Here is a 17496-nt window from a genome sequence, read left to right as displayed (position 1 = left end):
TGTCTGTCTTCTTGTTGGTGTGTATATCCTGTGGTGTGAGGCCTGTTCTTGTGTGCCTGTGCAGTGTGGTATAGGACTTTTCCCACCTGCTTTTTATCAGTGGTAGAGGCAGTGGTCACTGACTGGGTTGCTGGGCGGAACTCAGTGCCCCGGGGAAATCTGAGTTCGGTGACCCCGGTGTGTAGCTGTTCCTCCGGCCCCAGGAAGGACTGGCTTTGGCGGCTGAAGGGACACTGGTAATCCCTGACCCTCTTCCAGCAGAACTGGGCCTTCCCTGACCTTGGCTTAGAGGTCAGAGGAAACTCCAGGGTCACTGTGGTCCAGGCCTGCATTTCACATATGGGGAAACTGAGGTCCAGAGGCCACACAGCCTGTTAGTGGCCAAGCCAGGACCTTCATGCAGAGCCCAGCATCCGCTCTAGTACTCTGCTCTGGGGCAGCCGCTCTGTGGGCCTCAGTTTCCTCTTCTGTTACATGGGAGTGGGTTCCCAGGCCCCTGAGTTCCTCTCACACAGAGCTTCGGAGCTGTAACGGCCCAGGCAGAGGAGGCAGGGTTTTGTCAAGGATCAGTCAGTGAGTGGAGTCCAGCCAGAAGGCAGGCAGCAAGAATAGCAAGGAATGACTGTAAGATCTCTGCTCTGGGCCCTGAGACCCAAGGGTGAGTCCCAGGGGGAGATTTTGTACTTGGACCATTGTCTCTGTCCCTTCCCCAGCCCCAGCCCCTGGCACAGTTGGGGCCCAGAGGCCCAGGAAGTGGCAGGCGTTTGGTTTTCCTCAGCCTTGTGACAGCCCTCAGCACCCCCCCCAACACACACACCCTTAACAGCTAATGCATCTGTCACTACTTTCCTAATGAGGCAGCGGAGGGTCCCCTGGGACAGATACCTTTGCAGGCCAGCCTGGCAGCTGAGAGGGTGGGCTGGCCTCAGGGTCAGGTTGGAAGAAGGGGGCCGAGCCCCTCTCCTGCCTGTGGAGGCATGGAGACCTGTCCAGATCCATGAGCCGGCTGTGTGGTGGGGGGTGTGGGGGGTTGGGGGATGTCTGAGGGCTTGGGGAGGCAAGAAAGCCCCCACTCGGGCATGCATTTCTCTTTGGCATTGTGACTACTTGCGGTAATAATACTTAATCTGGTCGACGGATATGTTTGCAAGCCTACTGCAGTCCAGGACTGAAATCAGCCGTGATCTGGGTGTTTGTAATCCCTACCCTGGGGATGTGTGGCCAAGGGGGAAAGGACAGGAATCGAATAATCAAATTATTGGTGTCATTATACATTCATGTATGGGAATGCACATTTATCACAAGCCAAGACAGAGGCTTGAAGAATACGTTGCAAGAGCTACTCGTGGAGAGAGGAGTCCTGTGCCTCGGCTGCAGGCTGCTCTGGACACCTGCTAAAGGCGCATCTAGGACTGAAGGAGTCAGGGGAGTTCTGCTGTGTGGCCCCAGGCAAGTGCCTCCGTTCTCTGAGCTCCTCAGGGGCGAGAAGTTTCCTTCTAGCTCCATCACCTCTGAGTGGAACTCGGGCAGCCTGTGTCTCCTCTTCCTGTGCTCTTTGCCTTCCCCACCAGGGCCCTCAAGACATCTTTCGGCAACAACCTTGACTTTGGAATGCCCCAGGCACTGCCCCAGGGGACGCTGGGAGCCACAGCACAGCAAGGCTGCCTCGGGCCCCACCTGCCATTTCGTCTTAGCCCTTTTGCTCTCACAGAGCCACCTCCTGGGCCAAAGGAAGCCTGGAAGAGATGAAATCTGAGAATCAGTCCCTGATTCCCCCCGCACATTGTGGAGGGAGGCATGTTTCCCCGCATTCACTCGTTCCTTTGCTCAGCTCTAGTGTTGCTGGAATGCCTGTGAATTGCCAGGTGTTAGACCAGAGTGGCAAACTGGTTGTCGTCTGGCCACATCTGGCCCTGACCCATTTTGAAGGCCCAACCAGTGTTTGGGGGAAAGAAAACCAAGTTGCCAGTGAGTTTCACCCCCAGTTTCCAATTTACCGCTCCTCCAGATTATTACAACCTGCTTCCCCCAAGGCCATGACTGGTGACCCGGGCTTCTACGGTCTGACACCCAGTTGGGGTGGGATGACACAGCCTCCACCTAGCCACAGTTCCCACCCCTCCCTGGTCACCCCTTCTGTCTGTGTCACAGTGGCGGTGTGGTTTCCTGGTCATGGGCCCAGCCTCAGGAGCCAGACTGCCCAGGTTCAAATACTCCCGTTGGCTTTTTTTTTTTTTTTAAGATTTTATCTATTTGACAGAGAGACACAGCGAGAGAGGGAACACAAGCAGGGGGAGTGGGAGAGGGAGAAGCAGGCCTCCGGAGGAGCAGGGAGCCTGATGCCCGGCTTGATCCCAGGATCCTGGGATCATGACCCCAGCGGAAGGCAGACACCCAACCAACTGAGCCACCCAGGCGCCCCCTCCCGTTGGCTTTTTACCAGCCCTGGGACCGGAGGTAAATTCCAGTCCGTCTCCAAGCCCTAGTTCCCTCCTCTGTAGAATGGGGGATCACAATTATAAGTACCCACTAGCTCCTGGGGTTGGGGGGGGGCGGGCGGAGGGGGCGGAACTTCCGCTAAGTGCTTAGAAACAGGGCTTAAGTGTTGACTGCTATTATTATTAATAAAGGAACCACTTGCAGGCTGAGGCCTGGGTCCTAGCTCCCAGGTAGTGGGACCCCCTGTGTGCGTCCCATGGCACCTCCAGGCCTCAGTTTACCCACCTGTGCCTTTGGGAAGGAGCCCCCTACCCTCGCTGGTGGGCCTCCTCCCTAGCCCTCCAACCTGGGACCCCGGGGCGGGAGCGGGGCCAGGCCTCCAAGCCCCTTCCCAGGCGGAGCGCCCTGTAGCCGGGGCTCGGGAGGCCGCACCCCGCCGCCCCTCCGGCGCTCGCCCGCTGCCCCTGCGGGGTTGCCGCCATCAAAGCCTCTTCTCGTTCTTATGCTAATGAGCTGCATTAATGCTTAATGGCCGCGAACGCGCGGGTTTAATTGCACCTGCCCGGGCCGGAGGCGCGGCCGGCCGCCGAAGCAGCTGCGCGCCCGCCCGGACGGCCTTAATTACCTGGAAAACGGCGCCCGGCGGGGAGGGGACGGAGGGAGGGAGCGGCGGGCGCGCCTGCCCCGGTCGGCCCGCCGCCCGGCCCCGCTCATCCTCGCAGCGCCGCGCGAGGTCGGAGAGGCTGGCGTGGCAGGTTCATTGAATTAATTTATCGCCCGGCCTCGGCGGGGACCTGCTCGGCCCGCGGCCTCGGCGCTCCCTCCGGCCCCGCGGCCGCCGCCGGCCGCCCAGCCCGGGGCCATCTTTGGCTTGGCATTCAAGGCCCTTCGGGCCGGCCGCCGCCCCCTGACCCGGCCCGCGCCACCTGCTCTGCACCAACAATCGCTCAGTGTGTGCCAGGTGCCCCGGAGGGCGTTCAGGGTGACCTCTCAGAGCCACCCCCCCCCCCGGCCCCATGCCTCTCTGCCTCACCTCCCTTGCCTTTCAGAAGCTGTTCCCGCTGCCCGGAACAAAGGCCCCTCTCCTACCTCTCCCACGCGCCCTGAAATCCCTCCCCGTCCCCTCCAACAAGGCAGTGTGTCCTCCTGCCCCCTCTGTTGGGGGAAGGGGCTGCGCAGGATGCCGGGTGACCTGGTGTGTCCTGCTCCCCCAGACGGACAGTTCCTTGAGGTCAGAACGCTCTGATGGCATGGGTTGTGGGCTGCAGTGTTGCCCTGAGCCCACTGCCCAGACTGGGGTCCCTGGCGGGGGGGGGGGGGGGCGCTGTAGGGAACGATAGGAAGGTCAGGACACCTTGAGACTTCAGGTGTTCTCGGTGGGACCTGCCTATGCTCCTCTGCACCCCACCGGGTGAGCCTGTGGCCTAGGCACCTGCACCCCCTTGCCTGTCCCCCAGTCCTGCCCCTCTCTCCCTCTCACCTCTCTGCAGAGGGCAGGAGAAAGGGGATGGGGAGCAGGTGTACTGGTCGTGTGGTGCCTCCAAGATGACCCCCTTCTCCCCTCTCTTCTCCACTGCCCCTTGCACACCAGCCCCTCCTTTCTGCTGCCCACCCCCCAATTTCTGTTCCCCTCTGGTCTGCACCAACATCGTTTCCCCAAGTGGTCTCCTCCATCCTCCCTCTGTGCTATCTCAGAGACAGCATTCGAAAGCCTAAAGCGATGTCCACTGATCCCTGCCCTGCCCTGTGTCAGGCAGTGCTGGGGCACAGAGGGGAGTCAGATCAGGACTCTGCCCTGCGTGGGCTCCTGTCTGGGCCAGGTGGCCTGAGAAAGGAATTCTTGGGCTCTAATGTAAAAAGGGTCATTTTCGCAGGAAGCAGAGAACGGAATTTGAGCCCAGACTGGGAAGGTCTGGAGAGGCTTCTGAGCGCAACCCGGAGGGAGAATGAGCTGATCAGAGGGGGCTGTGGGAAGAGTTTTCTAGGTGGGAAAAACATTGGGAGCAAAGGCCTGGGGCAGAACATTAACTCATATTGGGGGTGGAGGGGAGTAAGGGACAACCACAAAAAACTCGAGCTTGTTAGAGGGTGGGGGGGTGGGCAGAGATCCCTCTGCTGGCCAGCAACCTTCAGTGGCTCCCTACTGCCGAGACATCAAATTCAGTCCCTCAGATGGCAAGCTCGTACTACCCACCTCACCTTTGGGCACCGCTTAGCCTCAGCCCGTTCCCCACCCCAGCTAGGATGTTTGCTGTGGACCTACTGTGTGTGTGTGTGTGTGTGTGTGTGTGTGTGTGTGTGTGTGTGTTGTGTTGTGTTGTGTTGGCAATGACCTTGTGTGAGTTCAGTGGCAGTGGGGCCTGCTGGGTGGGCCTCTTCTGGTTTGCTGGGGTCCCCGCATGCCTGGCCTTCAGCCAGAACTTGGCATGGTCCATTCCCATCCCCAGATGTCCTTGCAGACAAGATGGAGGTGAATGGGCAGGCTGCCAGGGGTGTCAGGTGGCATCCTAGCTGGGTGGACAGTCCTTTCTGATTAATGAGGTAGTGGAAGCCTGGAGGGAGGTCTATTCTAGCATGCCTCGGGACTCTGCCCTTGCCCGGTCAAGGCGAGGAATGAGGCTTACAAGGGTTATACTCCTACTGTGTGCCAGGCTCTGCACAAAGGTCTTGGTGCTCAGTAACTCTTCTCACCCATGATTCTGGTAGATTCTCTTACTATTTCATTCTGCAGATAGACACACTGAGATTAGTGGACACAACGCAGTGTCCAAAGTCTCTTGGCTGGGAGGCGGCAGGGTTGGGCCTCAGACCAGCTCTGTGCAACTTCAAAACCGGTGTTAGTAACCGCTGGGCAGTGGGACATCATGAACGCGTATGTTTCCGCTGCAGTCTGGGCTCACGGGGAGGTGGGGCCATGCCCTTTCCACTCCGCCTTATGGTGGTTGGCAATGCTCTGCATGGAGTAGGTGCTCAGTAAATGCTTGTGGACTGGATAATTGGGAACATGAACTATGCATAGGATTCATAGGCAGTGGGAAGGCTCCAGGAGCTGGGGGTAAGGAGAGGGTAAGGAGTAAGGGGTAAGGAGACTTGGGAGACTCCAGGCTTCCTAGTGGAGGGTGGGCTCAGAGGAGGCTGGGAAGGCCCTGACTTCCTGTCCACTTTAGGAGGACGGCTGCCCTTGAAGGCTGGCTGCTGGGGCTGACCACCCTGTGAGTCGCTGGCACTGCCGGGGGTATGGATACGAAGCAGGGTTTGGGTGCAGGGTGGGGGCTCATTGTGACCAAACTACTAGGCATAAAATCTTTGGGAGGAGGGACTGACTATGTGAGGGAAATGCATTCTTAGGGCAGCCAGAGCAAGAGTCTTCAGCCATAACCTTTCTGGTACTGGGACCCCGCTGTAGCTCAGGAAGGATTAATCGTGGTCTGGGGCTCAGGTTTGGGATGGGAGGGGAGGAACTTGGTGGGCAAAAAAATAATGATAATACCATTTACAATCACAAGAGCCACAGTGTTCATTGAGCACCTACTAGGTGTCAGGTACAGGCCATGTCATCTGTAATCTTGATCACAACCCATTTTACAGATGACAAGACCAAGGCTCAGAGAGGTTAAGATCACAGAGCAGAGCTGGAATGTGATTCCAGGTAGGTCCGTTTTCATACTCCACTGAACTCTTTATTTTTTGTTCCGTGACCCTTTCCACAGACCCCCAAGTGGCTTCAGAGGCCCAAGGCCTTGTTTTCAGAAGTCCTGGGTGCGGAGCCTTGGCATAGAGACCTCCATCCCTCTTTGGCCTCCCTTATGGGGACTGACCCTGGGAGCGGGGATCAGCCAGTGCTGGCTGGCCACTCAGCCTGGCTCCTCAGAGGGTGGCCCGGGCGGTCAGGGCCACAGGCTTGCTGGGCTAGGAACTGTGGACGTTTCCTCAGTGGACCTGCCTGCCAGGAAAGTGGAGGGCACATGACCACCCTCACTTCTGAGGGGCCGTGTCTGAGACTGAGGGTGCCCTAGGGCACCCAGTGCTGTGAAGACACTTGGGGACACTCAGAGCACGGTGGGCAGAGACTTGTGATCTCGTCTCAGCCCCGCGCAGCCCAACAATGTGACCTTGGTTCAGTCGCTACTCCCTCTGAACCTTTTTCTCTCTCAGTAAAATTTGGGAGTAGCCTCTCACATTGGAGAAGCCTGGGAATGGGATGGGGCAGGGTGAAGAGGCTCTTTCTGGTAGGGATGGTCAGTGTGGCTCTCTGCATGAGGGACCTCTGGTCTGAGAGCCATCCTTGACCCCCAGCCAGCCTCAGTGGAGGAAGCTAGGAGCCCGCGCCAGGCAATGGGGTGCATAGGGGCCTGGAATCACAGATGTGAGTCCTGATCTCCACGTCAACACTTACAAGCCGTGTGACCTTGGTGAGTCACTTCGCTGTCTGGACTTCTGTTGTCTCATCTAGAGAATGGGGATATTCCTAGTAGTGGCCTCAGAACTCAGGATGATTCCCTGAGGATTCAGTGAAACTCTACTTCATGTCCTAAGCCCAGCGTCCAGGACACAGGAACTGCTTGATAAGTGGCCTCCGCTGTTCATAGCGCTGTTGGTCCTTTTGGAGGTATCATTAGAGCTGTTGGCCAAAACTTCCAGTTCCTCATCTTCCCAAGCCTGTGGTAAGGATCTAGCTTCCTGGACGCCTTGCGGTGGTGTCAGGTCACGTGAGCAAGTGTGGCCGGTGACCCGCATGTCCCTCCCAGGCTGAGCACTTCGCTGCTGAGGGTGACATGCCAGAACGCTCTCTCCCTCTGACAGCCCGGCAGGGAGGCTGTGTGGTGTGAACGAGAAATAAACTTCTTGAGATTTGGGGGTTTTGTTGTGTAGCAAGGTAGCCTGGCCTAGGCTGACTGCTGTGACGACAGACGTCATCATTATTACTCAGATGCGATCCCCACACACACCAGGGGTCTGCACCAGAGAACCACGAACTGTGGAGGAGGCCTGCCACAAACCAGAACTTTATTGCTGCCCTGTTTCTAGACGCGTTCCACTCAGACTGTCGCTCATTTATTCACATTCTGGCTAATTTGTTTACCTCATTCATTCGTTCGGCAAAGCTCTCTTGAGCACCTGTTCCGTAGACCCCGGGGGAGCTGGGGATGGCTCTGCAAAGCCATGGCACATAGCCCGGAGGGAACCCGGCCAGCGTCCCCTGTGGGGCTCAGAGCTAGGGAATGCTGCAAGGGGGCCAGGGGGGCGTCAGACTTGCAGAGCCAGGCAGAGGGAAGGACTGGCATTCGGGCAGTGGGTTCTGCTTGAGAAAAGGCTGAGGGGGTGGCGGTTGGGTCTGGCCAGGCTGGAGCCTCTCTCGCTCGGTGTGCAAATGCTTACCCCCACTGGACACCCCCAGAGGGAGACTTTGGCCTAGTACTATGGGCTAAAGAATGAGGACGAAACGTAGGTAGAATGAAAGACCAGCAGTAGAAGGGAAGGAGGTCAGGCCAAGGGTCTAAGTGGATGAGGGCTGACCAGGGGTCTGGAAAGGCAGCACGGGGCCAGGGAGAGCCTGGGGCTGGTGGCCAGTGGTTGTGGGCAGTCCCTGCAGCCTGAGGGAGCAGCTGCGGGCTGGAGGGGGCACCCTACACAGCGACAGGGAGGGGTCTGGGAGGCTCACTGCAGAGCCAGTGCCCGAGCAACATCCAGAGGAGCCTGTCCAGGAAGTGGGTTGGTTAGTGGACTAAACACTGAAGAAAAATGAGAACCACCCCTCTTGTCAGGAGCAAACCATTGATTTGGGGGTGGGGCCTAAGCTGTGAGCGGATGGTGCAAGTTTCCTCCCTGCACTGTCTCAGGAGAAAAAAAGAATTGAAACTCCCACAGGGGGAAGGTTTTTAAAGATTTCAGCAGCACTCAAATGGAGGCTTTTCTTTCTTGAATAACAGGGTGTGGTATTCCCTCCACACACGGTTATTGATCCCCTACTATGTGCCTGGCACTGTTCTAGATGCACATCAGTGAACAAAGCAGAGATCCCTGCTCTGGTGGAACTTCTTTCCTATTGGGAGACAGTACCGTAGAGTGTGCTGGAAGGCAATACACGCAATGACGAGAATGTAGAGCCGAGAAGAGGCTCAGGAGTGGGAGATGTTTGCGGTTTTAAATTCGGGAATCGGCAAAGGCCTCACAACCAGGCGATGTGTGAGGGAGGCAAGTGAGCCTTGCGGATGTCAGGGGGAAGGGCACTGCGGGCAGAGGGAATGGCCGTGCAAAAGACCTGAGGCACGAACGTGCTTCGCGTGTTGCACAAACGGCTAAGGGGCTGGTGTGACTGGGGTGGTGTGAAGGGAGAGGGCCCGTGAGTGATCTGCAGGCCAGGGCCGGGACTTCAGCTTTCGTTCTGAGTGAGGTGGGGGCCACTAGAGGTCCTAGCAGAGACGAGTCCTGAGCGGGTTCAGGAGCTCACAGGCTGCCTGAGCACTCGAGGGGCCCAGACAGAGTATGGAGAGTGGGAGAAGGTACCTGGATCTGCCAGGCGCCGCAGCCTGGCACAGGCCTCCGAGGCTGCAAGCCTATGGGCTAATCTCCCCCCCACCACCACCTCCCAGCCTCTCAGCTGTCACCCCTGCCATCCTTGTCCCTGGCCCTGCACCCTCCTCCGCTCCCTCTGCCACCCACCTGCTTCCCTGTCCTCAGCGCCTGGGTCGCTCTGGGTCCTCTCCCAGCGTAAATGGACTTTGAGGTGGCAGCAGGGCTGGGGGCTGGCCCCCTCCCCAGGAGGAGACCCCTTAACGCTTAGCAAGCCCCTTGTTTTCTCCAGCAACACAAATGCTCAGCAGCCTAGACCAAACGAGCGAGGAATGGACTCTGGTGGCCTCCCCTCTGGGCTGTTCTCGTGGGTGGGGCCGGGGGACCACGTGGAAAGACTCCCTCATGATGGAATCATGAAACCCCTGCATTCCCTGGGTGAGATCTGGACTCGGTGGCTGAGCGGGTCACTGTCTCCTGCACCTCCTTGCACGCCTCCTGTGCTGCCCCCGGGCAGCTCATCCCTTGTCATTTGAGACTGGGACGCTCCATGTCTCCATGGGCCCATCCCTCAGCGGTGGCCATCCCTTACCCGTACTCCCCTTCTGACAACTGAGGGATTCTGTATATGGTGAGGGCACAGAGCAGGGGCCCAGAGGCTGAAGACCAGGTCCCTGCCTCGGCCCAGGCACCTGTGAACCAGAGCTCACCCTCTCTCGCTCGGCGTGCAACTGCTTACCCCCACTGGACACCCCCAGAGCTGTCCGGCTTTACAACTGCCGGGTGGAACCCTGCGCTGGGGGGCCCCTGCTGCCCTCACTCTAGGCACAAAGGGGGCGCTTTGCCCTGGAGTCCTCCTCTGTAGGTCTTTCCTAGCCTCGTGTGCGGTGCGGTGCGTCACCCCACTTTACAGGTGGGAAGACTGAGTCCCAGTGAGCGGAAGGGACTTAGGGCAAGTCCACTCAGTGCGTGAGAGGAGCCCACGGCCCAGTGCCCTTCCCACGTGCCCTCGCAGCACCCTGGGGACCACTTGCCGTAACAACAGTGACCACTTCTGGAGAGTCTAACGTGTGGCAGCCCCTTGCCGCGCCCTGTCAGGAAGACGGGTCCATGTTCCGGGGAGGGGCGGCTGAGGCTGAGTAGGCGGCTCAGGCTGCTGAGAGGCAGAGCTGGGAGCCACCGGGGCTCTCTGGGCTCCCTACAATGAGGTCTGCCGTGTCCCTTGTGTCCTGCATGACCGTCGCGGGCGGGCTCCTCTCTGTCTCCCACACACCCCCTCTCCTGCCCCCGGGCACCCACAGCCCTACCTTCCTTCTCATCCCAGCAGGCCCTTCCGGGCCCCTGGCCTCACTCCGGCCCTCACATCCCTCCTGTGTGGCGTCCAGGCCTGCTGGGTCCCGGTCAAGGTGGAACCCCTGCCCGGGCTCCCTGAACCCCAGTACCAGGTCCCAAGTGAGGTGTGTTGGGGCATTTGTCTGGGCAGAGGGCTGGCGCTTTGCTCGGAATCTTAAGGGGACCCCCCAGATAAGAGCCCTGTGCCGGGGTGTGCGCACGTGCAGGTGCACTTCCAGTTCCTGGGGCTTTGGAAACCCGCTTTTCGTGGAGCCAGAGGGAACGAGCGCGCTGAGGAGGCGGCTCAGCCTGGGCAGAGGCAGAGCTGGGCACTGACTGGGGCAGTTCCAGGCGCTGGTATTTCAGGCGGAAATCCTCTTGCACGCACGCTCATCCCTAGATGCCAGCCCGCTGGGGCACTACGGATACACACCCACGCATCCCTGCCACTTGTCGCATTTGTGGATGCTCACACCCCCTTGTCACACCCTCCAAAATCCATCACACACACAGGCACAGACATGCTCTCCACCGCCATCCGGCCCTCAGCCATGACCACTCCCAGCACTGGCTCTGGGGCTCCGAGGGCACACGGGTGGGCACACACAGACACGCGGATGAGGGGCACACGGGCTGGTGTACGCAGCCACCTGGCAAAGATGATGGCTGCCGTGAGAGTGACTGAGAATCCGGATTTTCACCAAGAAACTGAGCCCAGAGGACGCTTTAGCCCCAAGACAGAGCATTTCGGGGAGACCCACTGCACCCCCCCACCCTTCCCTCACGTGTAATGCGTGCACACAGATGTTTGCACACAGTCCTTACTGACTTGGACCACCAGGTCCCAGCACCTGAGCTGCATGGCCACAGACTCCTGTCGGACCTGCCCCCCCCCCCCCACCGTGTACACACACGCATGCACGCCCATGCACATGCACGGGCATACGGCCTCAGCCATTTTGCTCCTCGCTGCTGGTGTGGGGAATTATTCTGCCTTTTTTCAGCAGTGGCTCATCCCCCACTCCCAGAGCTGGGGTCCGCCCATAGAGACATTCCTACAGGCCTGGCCCCTGGCTCTGTGACTCAGAGACGCCCAGTGCCCCCCCCTCACCCCCCAGGGAAATGCCTGCACAGTGAGGCCTCAGTGCAGGAGATTGGGACTTCTGGTGGGAGCCCCCCGCCCCACAGCTTTGGGGCTGGAGGCTGGCCTGGGCCCCATGATTGGTTGGCACAAGCTGCTGGGCCCATGCTGAGGCCCCCGGCCCAGCTGCACCTGTCAGATGGGTCCCCTAGCCCCTGTGCCTACCAGGGACTTGCCCTGTCCTCATTTCAGAGGTGGGGAAACTGAGACAAGGCAGTGGGCAGAGGCTGCTTTGGGGACACCCACGGCATACCGTTCCCCGACACCCTGCTTCGTTTGAGAGAGGCTGCCTCGGAAGTCTGTGCACCCTGTAGGTGGAGACCTTCAGGGTCATCGTATTCCGAAGCCCAGAGAGGGCAGGGTCTTGCCCAAGGTCACACAGCAAGTCCATGGCACAAGCTGACCGGACTCTTATTCCAGAGCTCTCCTGGGACCAGGGGCTGGGACACAAGCGTGCCTGGGAGGGGGCATCCAGGGGGAGCAGGCAAGAGCGAGGAGGCGGGGCTGGGTTTGCATCCAGCCTCCCCTCTCCCCCTCCCCTGCTCTCTTCTCTCCTTTGCACGCAGGGGTTTGTTTGGAGAATGACTCACAGGAATGCAGCAAAATCCTGATGGATGGGAAGGCAGGGCTGCAGTACCCTGAAACCTCCCCAGGGTGGGGAGGCAGGACTGAACCATGGGGCCAGAGGGGCTGGTGATCACGGGAGCCCTGCGTGCAGGTGGGGAGACTGAGGCCCCAGGAAAACATTGGACCCTGCCTGCTGCAGAGCCCTCCTTCGTCAGCATGAACAGGCACGCGCTCGCACGCACACGCACACTTGCAGCAGCACACCCAGGCTCCGGCTGTGCCGCCTTCTCCCTGGACCAGCCTCCCCACCACAGGCCTTCCCAAGGTTTTCTGTCTTTGCACACCAGCGCATAGTAGTTGATGAACAAGCACACACTTGCCAGAGCATGACCCAAGCTGGACCCCTCTGGGTGCTCATGTTATCCCTTAAGTCCTCCTCCAGCCCCGAGGGGTGGGTGCTAGTCATCTAGCCCTTTAGCCAAGCTTCCCGAGGGCCTACTGTGCGCTGGGCACTGCCAGGGCTGGGGAGGCCGGAATGAGCGGCTGTCACCCCTCTGTTGCTCCGTCTCAGAGTCTGAAGAGGGAGGTGTGCATAGGGGTGACCTCAATGGGCCTTTGGGGGCAGCCGAGGCCCCAAGACAGACCTAAGGATGAAGTTGAGAGCAAGCACAGGGCACAGTGGCTGCCAGGGGTGATGGGGCTTGGGGAGCCTGGGCAGGTGCTACTAGTTGACACGGCTGGGATGTTGAAGGCGGGTGGGAAATGAGGCTGGGGTCACTCAGGGCCCCAGATGCCGGGGAGCAGCCACGGGGGAGGGACTCGTGCCTCTCGCGGAGGGAGGCCAGCCTCCAGGCAGCACATCCGGGCAGCTCCGAGGCACCACAAGGCATTCACCTCCCAGGACCTCACGGCCTCCGACCTGGGGAGGGCCCCCTCCCCCCAGCCCCAGGCCCGGCCCCAGACCTCGGAGCCAGGACCCCGACACCCCTGGGCCCCACCTCTCAGTGGCTGCTGACAGTTGTCACGCGGGCGAGCGGCCCTAGATGACCAGATCTGTGTTTTCAAGAGAAACTGGAATTTGGATTTTTATGTGAACTCCCCTGGCTCAATTAACAAAAGGCACAGTGTGGTTGAAACCGCACATGTCCACAGGCAGAGGGCCTCGTTCCTAATGTCTGCTCTGTGGGGCGCTTGGTTTTTGCATTTGTTCCTCTTATGTTCCTTGCTTTATTGGAGACAGCCCAATTATTCACTGAACTGCAACCCCATGCTAGGCGCAAACAGACCACCAGGCAAGGTGCTGCCGTGTTAGCGGAGGAGAAGACAGTGGACAGACAGACAGACATGCCAGACCATAAGTGTTATGAAGAAAAAGCAGGGCTGCAGGGCTAGTGGTGGGAAAAGCAGAGCAGACATCGAGGAGCAGCATTTTCTAGGTAGAAGGAACAGCCCGTGCAAAGGCCCTGAGGCCGGCCTTGCTTGAGGCGTTTGAGGAGGCCCTGGTGGCTGGCGCACAAGGAGAAGGGAGAGAATGGGAGGGGATGAGGTCAAGGTGGTAGAGGTCTGATTGTGTCAGTGATTGTAGGCTGTGGTACAAGTTTGGTTTTGACTCTTGTGTGAGGCGGGAGGCCTGGAGGGTTCCAAACGAGCGGGGGATGGATCTGACCTAGGTTTCCGCAGGCTCCCTCTGGCCGCCATAAGGGCTGAAGGGGCAGGGGGTAGGCGCAGGGAGGCTGAGAAAAGGCCACTACACTCGTCCATAAAGACAGAGAGTAGACAGCGGTTGACAGGGGTTGTGGTATGGTGGAGGGATGGGGAGTGACTGCTCATGGGGATGGGTTTCCTTGGGGGGCGGAGCAAGAAAATGTTCTGAAATTAAATAGTGGGGACAGTGGTCCGACTCTCTGAATGCACCAAAAACCACTTTTCCAGGGTGAATTGCACAGTTTGAGGATTGTATCTCAGTAAGGAAACATTTTTTCAGAGCCTACCAGGACTTCTAACCAAAATGGATGCCCATGGAGAAGACTGGAAGGAAATAGTAACAATAATTGTCACAGGCTCAGGGGGACTCGGGGTTTTGTTTTGTTTTTTTCCTTTCTACTTTTGTATACTTTCCAACTTTTAAAATTAAAAGTAGGTATTTCTTTCTGAGAAATCAATGCTGCGTCATCTGGGGGGCGGGCACAGAATTGGTTCGGAGGCCTGGGCCTCTCGCTCCACCCCGTTGAGCTCTGTCTGCCGGGTGTTCACGTGGCAGGTTTGGAGCAGGAGAGCGTTTGCTCTGGCCCCCAGCTCTGACCTTCTGGAATTCCATTCCTGCTCACATGGCCTTGGTCAAGTCACAGGACCAGAGACCCACGGTCCTCCCCCGTCTAGTGTCTGAGCTGCCTGCGTGCCCCCTCCACCCAGAGACCCCCTTTCTCTGCTTGCACGCCTTCAGCCACAGGCCGCTCACCACCTCCCAAGGCAGCTCACTCATTCCATTTCTGGGCAGCTCTGCCTGTTAGCAAGCTCTTCCTTATATGGAGGTGAAATCTGTCTTCCTGTTGCTTCTACTCCTCCTAAGCTCCCTCTCTGAGCCCCAGTTTTCTGGGTCTGCAGCACAGGGTTCCCAGGCCCCTCACTTGGCTGCTGGGAGATTGTAAAGGGATCCGGGGATGAGTAGCCCAGAGCACACGTCAGTGGTCATTCAGTACTGGGGACAAAGCATGGGCGGGCCTTGGCCCCAGCAGCACAACCAAGCAGGATTTCTGAATGAAATGTTCAGACGATCACCACAAAATTGAAACTTGGTAGTTATCCCAGTGATCGAAAACTCACATCTCTCCATAGACCAGGAGGGAATAATAACCGTCAGAAGCAGCATTTGTCAAAGGTCCACGATGAGGCAAACCCCCATAGTGACTTTCACCTACAAATTTCCATTAATCCTCAACACAACCCAGGCCTTGCCAGTCTCCCATTTTAAAGGTGACAAAATCTGAGGCTCAGAAGCATAATGCAAAGCAGCTGGGTGTGAATCTCTCGTCACACATTTTGGGAGTGGTATGGATTGTCTGAGAAAGTCGACCGCAATATTCTCCACCACAGAAATGTATGGAAACGGCTGGAAGGACATCCTACTGGTGGTTGGTTGGACTTGGCTCTTGGCCCTGTCAGTCAGTCGAGTGAAGGCCCCTTATAGCTGCCTTGTCTGGGGGGGGGCTGGGCTTGGGAGGATTTTCCTGGTGTCGGACCGTGAACTTTGTGCTAAATTTAGGGAGAAAGATTACAACTTAGAAGGCTCCTTTCCAGCCCACATCACCCCCTCCCCCCAGGTGAGGGAAGCAGGAGCAGAAGCATCACATCTCCTCCCAGAGAGGGTGCAGAGCTGCCCAGAGACACACAGCGAAGATGTGGAAGGGCCAGGCTTGCCCTGGGGGAGGACAGAAGCAGCACCTTTCCTGGTTTAGGGTGTGTGGGGAGGATGGAAGCCGTGACTTCATCACCTAGTAACTGTCCTAGAGGTCAGAGCCCAGGCGGGCTTCTGAAGCCAGGGGTTTGATGCCCTTCCTCCACTTGTGCCCAGGCTAGACTGCTCTGAGCTGGGCCCCGGGGTGCGCCAGGTGAAGGAGAACAGCTCCCGAGACCAGGCAGTCAGTGGTTCAGGCTCCCCCCGAAGTCACTCAGACCTTGTGCTCCCTCTTCTACTCTCTGAGGCTGTTTCCACATCTCCGAAATGGGCTAGAGACACCTCCCGCTGAGGATTTCTGGGAGGATTCCACAGGGGTGCTTGGCAGAGTGAGCACCCTCTCCGCACGCCACCCCTGCCCGTGGCATAGTCACCTGGCTTTCCCTGGGAATGTGGGGATGAAGCCAAACTAGGAGGAAAAGCCTAAGAACAATAATCCCTTCTCCTCCCTCCCCTCCCTCCTCCCCCCCCAGCTCTCCCTCCTCCTCCTCCTCATACACTCATGTGGTAAAAAAAAATTCACACAGCACAATTAGCAACCCTCCCACCCCTCTTTTCCTTCTGATCAGCAGTTTCTTCTCTCTGCTTCCAGAGGTGATCTCTGCGGATTGAGGCACCCCTGAAAAGGGCTTTCCATTCGAATGTTCCTTGGGACTCACTTGCCCTGGGAGAAGCTAAGCTGGGCCTGGGTCTCTTGCCCCATTCTGCGGCTGACAGGCCAAGGCGACAGGACTGGGCTGTCCCTTAGCAGGGAGGGAGTTGGCCCACTTGTGCCAAAGACAAAGGGCACGCTATAGCCAACCCAGGTCCTGGCGGGAGCTGCGGCCATCAGATGGGACGGGGTCAGGAGGACTTCGGGGGTCCTCACCTGGCTGGGATCCGGAACTGGAGGCCAAGAGAAGGCCTGGGGGCAGCATCCCTAGGGCCGCCAGGCAGAGTGAGGGCGGAGGCCCACAGAGCTCTGAGTTGAGCTGGGAAGGGGCTGGAGGGGTCAGCTGAGGAGTGGTTGAGCCCCCCAGAGATACTCACGGGCTCTGGGGTCCGGGAACAAAGGATATGCAGAGGCAGGTGGCTGCCACCCAGGTGTGTGTGCAAGTATGACTATGAGCAAGGAGGCGCTGTGTGTCCTTATGTGGGCACATCAGTGTGTGTCCCTGTCAACCTTTCCTTGCATGCATCTAAAACAAACGTGGGTCTCTGGGTTTGTGAGTGTGCGTACACATGGATGTGTGTGCCCGTGTACTCCCACCCAGGGGAGCCTGTGGGTTTATGCATGTCCTGAACCACCCCCCCCATCTGCTGTGTGACATGGGGGCCCTCTCTGTAAAAAATGGCATCAGCGACTGCCCTGAGTTTAGGGGAGGGAGTCATCCTTGCTGTCTCGCCGAGTTCTCGTTGAGGGGGGCAGAGGAAGCCACTGGGGCTCAGGGTAGGTTCCACATTCTCTTGGAAGGAGAGAAAGCTGAGTGAGCTATTGTCATTCCCATTCTTGGGCCCCTGGGGAGCGCCTGAGCCTGGGCTGGAGGAGCTGTGTGGCCCAGTGAAAAGGGGCAGGGGTGGGGCCCGTGTGTTTGTGTGTGCATGTGCACGTCTGGTTGTGTGTCTCTGGTTTGCATCTGTGTGTCTTTGCATGTATGTTTTTGTGTGTGAGGGTTTCGGGGCTGGGCTGGTGGGTCTGACTGTGTGTGTAGGTCTGTCAGGCTCTGAGTACGTCCGTGTGTTCTCTGGCCTATCGTTCTGGCCCAGGCAGGCCTCCTGCTCAGCGCCAGCCACCTCTGCTCAGGGAAAGTGTCACTCACTGCCTGACCCTGAGGCCTCAGCGTGAGCCGTGTCTGGGGCTGATGTTGCTCCTCACCTCGGGGGTGGGAGGGCTCTGAGCTGGGCCCCCTCTTTCCTTCCCACATGGTCCCCAGTGGCCCGGTGGAATGTGTCCACGGGATGGTCACCAGCATGGTAGAGTGCCTCTGCCAGCATCAGGGTTCAGGCTCAGGCTGGGGCTGGGGTCACAGGTCAATCTATAGCAAGGGCCAGATATTGGTCTGTGGCTAGG

The 17496-nt window shown here is 58.6% G+C and overlaps 1 protein-coding gene across 6 annotated transcripts in view; it reads left to right on the top strand.

Moving 5' to 3' along the window:
• The window catches only part of RAI1 (retinoic acid induced 1), a 118060-nt gene that overhangs the window by 14381 nt on the left and 86183 nt on the right, over positions 1 to 17496 (top strand). The window contains exon 2 of one of the 6 annotated variants that reach the window (XM_027624615.2): positions 6028 to 6088. The exons of the other annotated variants lie outside the window; for them this stretch is intronic. The gene's annotated coding sequence lies outside the window, so the exon portion shown is untranslated. The remainder of the gene's footprint in view (positions 1 to 6027; positions 6089 to 17496) is intronic. 6 annotated transcript variants of the gene reach the window in all.

Source organism: Zalophus californianus, chromosome 16, assembly GCF_009762305.2.
Source record: "Zalophus californianus isolate mZalCal1 chromosome 16, mZalCal1.pri.v2, whole genome shotgun sequence".
Lineage (NCBI taxonomy): Eukaryota > Metazoa > Chordata > Mammalia > Carnivora > Otariidae > Zalophus > Zalophus californianus.
This window is presented reverse-complemented; position numbering and strand designations above follow the sequence as displayed.